Raw genomic sequence first — 4,812 nt, forward strand, 5'->3', positions numbered from 1 at the left:
TAATGCTGTTGCAGCCAGTGTACAAATTAGTTTAGTAACATGCACTAACCCACAAAAAACGGTAATGGTTCAGTGCAAAGTAAAGTAAGGACTTTTTTTTTCCATTTTTTTTTCATTTTTTTTACTTAAATCTTATCCTAAGGCCTTGTCATTTGGATGGGACACAAACACCATGTTTACACTGTGCATATTCTTTATCAACACTAGTTTGTTTCTTCTCAGTTTCCACTTGCTCCTTGACTAAGAATCATATTATCATTTATAGCTACTTATAAATTACGAAACACCTTCAAAAATATCTCTGCATGACTGTCCGGTGCTCCATTGGTAGGATGGGAACCGCGTCAACGTCAAGAGTTTTCATCCAGTCAAAAATATATTTATAATGTAAAAGAACTACAGAAATAGAATAAATAAACTATTGTTTTAGATTTCTTTGTGTTTAAATCTTAAAATTCTAGGGTTTAGATGGGACACTAACATAATGTTTACACAATGTTTCTCCTAAGTTTTCATTTTTTCATGATTTAGTGAACCGTATTAGTATTTATAGTTACTTACACCTACTTACAGATGTTTTATTTATTATTATTTGAAGTAGTTTAGGAGTTTTGTTTTTCCTATATGTGCTAAAAATGTCTGTATGTAAGTGTCCAGTGCTCCAATGACACAGGAACCGGGTCAGCATAAATATTCTGTTTTGGTGCCATCAGAAATGGATTTATAGCGTAAAACAACAACAAAAAAGCACAAATAATAGGGACCAATGGCTTATTTTGGTCTCAAAATCTTTGGTGAGTTTATTTGTATATTTACCTGAATGCAAGATGGAACTAAATTAAAAGTACAAGCAATTGGTATCACTGAGTTTATCACATTAAAGCCAAATTTCAAGAATATTTATGCAATTTCATCAGATCATTCAGTTGCGATTAGAAATGAGCTATAAATGACAAGACAATACGCTTAGAAAAGAGAAGACAACGTATTTAGTTTAGACTAAAACTATGATTTGATACATCATATTCTGGTATTAGCAGCCTAAAAACAGAATGGGAAGATTTTTTTCCATTTGCTGCCATGCCAGAAATAAAAGGATCAGCATCGACAATAAAATGTGTTGAGTTACACATTTTAACGGGATAACTTATATTGTTGGATAAGTTGGTCTTGGGTGGAGGTGGACTCTGAGTTCTGTGGCCCAATGGCCCAATACACAGATACCACACTGTTTAGATTCCTTAGAAAATGTTAAGTACAAGGATGAAAGCCCTGTTGCTTAAAGAAATTAAAGCTGGCATTGGTAAACGGAAACTACACCAACACACACTTGAACATTTTGAAATACAATACCATGGCAAACAACTTGTCTCATTGCTATATCCTACTCTTTAGTGAAATCATGATAAAGTCAAGTACTGTGTACCCAGAGAAGAACGAAATACTGGTTCTCATAAGTGACAGACAGCAAGTCAATAAAACAAGTTAAAAACCTATAACATTAAAAATGCCATACAACATATTATCAACTCTCAGAGGAGTACAGCAATAAAGTGCTGGCCATGCAGTATTGTCCATTTTGCCTTTAACAGATGACTAACTGTCAGGAAGGGGTGTGTGTGAGGCTTAAGTTTAGGGAGGGGGGACAGTCATACATTTAAATTGTTGCTTTGTTCAGAGGAGCTCATCTCATAGCAGGCTAACCCCTCACAGGACTCTGCGTCTAGAGCCACTGCATCCCTACAACTTGACAAAACTTAAATGTGATAGCAAGTTATCACCTTAAAACGTGAAACTTATCACGCTTTTTTTTTCTGGCGTGGGAGTAATGCGCTTCCGTAATTCAGTTAGTCCCACGAGAAGTGTTTTTACCGGGGCCACTTGAAAGCATCACGTCATTGTGCTTTCACTGACCTGAACATCCACGATGACATTAAACAGACCGAGCGGGCGGAGGACAGGAGACTGTCTTTACTGCTCATTATTGTGGGTTTAGTGAGACATGCTGCCTATCCTCGATTATTCTTTACAGTCCAAGAAGCGTGGTTTCATTTTAGGAGCTGCTGTCGTGCAGTAGTCAGGTACCAAGACGCGGCTTTCTGCGCCATCTGTCGTGCACTCTGGGAAACATATGGTCTATAACTAAGCTGTAGCTGTAAACCTGGCCTTACAGATTAATAACATTAACAAAGGCTTAGGGTATTTCCAGCTAAGGGTCCACCTCCAAGGTGTTAGTGTTTGAACACGTTGGCTCATTTGCCTCTCCTGCTATGAGAAGATAAATCTACTGCAGCCTTCGCAGTATTTTAACTCGATTAATTGTGCCCCTGTTGTGATTTCTTTTTGTAACTGATGAAGCGTCTGCATTAAAGTAGGCCGAGTTGAGATGTACTGGGAATTAGTCCAGAGTTTGTACAGTAATGGAAGTAATGGTAAAGGTCAGGAGACACAGGGAGATATTTGCACAGCCCTAAGAAGACATCTCTCCAGGAAACATAAGTTCAAAAGATTAGTGTGTCTGAGCCCTACAATTAGTTTATATTAAAAAATACAAATTAGGAAACACTGTTTAATCAAAGGTCTAATTCTATTAGAGAGAAACACTCAGGGAGTCATTACTTTTGACTTACTGTTTATGGCTAACTTTAATTATTAGACCTCGCTGGAATTAAGAATTCTAAGTGCACACAAGATGTAGGGTTTGAAAAGCAGTGGCCTGAACTCATCGTAACCCAAAGAAGCCGAATGAACCAGTGCAGGTTATTGCATTTTTTTTTTTTTTAAACCGAAATTACAGACTCGCATTGATTTTAAATGGAAAAATGAAGGTCGCCTTTGCAGTTAAAGCTGGCCGGAGCGCGTGCCAGCTCAGGAAAATGACAGATAGCTATTAATTATACTGGACATTATGGGCGGTCAGGATCTAATTAGACTCACTGAGAAGGAGAAATCACAGCAATAGATATCATGTACGAGTCATTCTATGTCATGCAGTCAATAGCTACTATCTCTTAAGGTATTCACATAAACCTTTATGTCTTTCTGCAAGGCAGACTGCATTTTACTGATAAAAAAAAAGAAAGAAGACAAGAACGAGACAATGATAACGCTTGACTGTAAACTTTACAGCGTGAACTGCAGCTAACATGCAGGGTTTCAGCCCCAAGGAAGAAGGATGGGCCGCCTCACTGTGCATGTCTAGACAGGAAGAATGTTCTCTCAGTACAGCACAGTCACACACTATGCTCAAAAAATAAACCTTTGTTTTCTCTTAGTTTTTTAGTTTTAAATCTTGAGCCAGGAGCGTCGCATTTATTCAAATCAAGTGAAAACATTTTTCATTCTGTTCTTGATTGGTGTCCTTGCAAGGCTTCCTGGCAAGGCTTCCTGAGCACAGTGAGCTGTGGTCTACTCTATTTCATTTATTCAGAGTTTGCACTGGCAGTAAAAAAAAAAGGAACGTTCCTGCTGATATACACCGACCAGCCATAACATTATGGTCACTGATTATCATGTTGTCATGGCACCCATCAGTGGGCGGGCTATATAAAGCAGCAAGGTCACATTTTGTCCTCAAAGCTGATGTGTTAGAAGTAGAGACGAATAGGGAAGTGGAAGGACTTGTAGCATTGTGGGGTGTTTCCGGCCCATAGTGATCAGTACCTTCACCAAAACTACTCCAAGGATGGAAAAGTGGTGACCTGGCGACACATGGATGGTGCAAGTAGCACCGCCTTGCCTTTGCCATGGGACCATTCTTGGTCTGCAGTAATGTTCAAGATGTGGTAATCTTCAAGGTAACACCCAGATAAATGCCAGGACCTATGTTTCTCAGAAGAAACATTACATCATAATGATAGCATCAATGTTATTCACTTCACTTTTTATTGTTGTGTTTAAAACCCCCAAAAATGTTCATAATGTTCCTCATGCAGTGCCACCTTTTAGCCACCAGATGGTAGTATAGTATAACAAAAAGTGAGCTGAGATCAGTAACGTTTGATTCCTGCTATGTAATGAATCCATCTTCTGATTCACTGAACTTCATTTAAGGTTGGTTCAGGTATGATTAGCTCCTAAGATGTGTTGATGAACCTTTGTCAGTCATTTGGGTTTAATGCCAACCTTGCAGGCACGTTCACTTCGGTGTAATATTTTGGAAAGTGGGCCACAGTCGCCAATCACCCTCAAGTGGTTTTTGATGTTTCCTTGCTCTGCAGCAAAATAAACAAGCCTAAAAGCTTCAACTAGGCCTTAAAAATCATTCGAGCAGGCTCAAGTATTTTACGCACTGGAGATGATTCACAACATCCTGCATTAACTTTGTCAGTTATAATCCATCACAAGGTAATAGTCTTAAATAAATCTCGTAGTAATTGAGATGAATCCCTCATTTCAATGACAAGTCTGGTTTTTAAGACCCAATTACCACTCTGAGTTCTCTGGCCCAGCGGATGCGCAGGGTTGTGGGCTCGAGATGAAAAGAGGGGGCAGCAAGTTGGCTGTTTTATCGGTCAAGAGAGGATGGAGAGATGGACTCAGTCCAAGGAGGGATGGATATCTTCCTGGGCTGCACTGCATCAGCGGGCAGGTAGATTTATGACCAACGCACACAATCTTAATTTGTGCTCGGCCCGATAATGCATCTCAAGGCCAGAATAGTTCTGCTCAGTGTTTCTTAACTGGATGTTTCTTTAATTATATGTCAGAGGCCATAAAACCCAGGAGGAGATTTTCCCACAAAGCACTGTTTTATGTCTCGGTCATTACTGTAAATTACAAGCAACAAGAAAATGAGGAGACTTAAGGAAG

The sequence above is a fragment of the Chelon labrosus genome, assembly GCF_963514085.1.
Source record: "Chelon labrosus genome assembly, chromosome: 18".
NCBI classification, from domain to species: domain Eukaryota; kingdom Metazoa; phylum Chordata; class Actinopteri; order Mugiliformes; family Mugilidae; genus Chelon; species Chelon labrosus.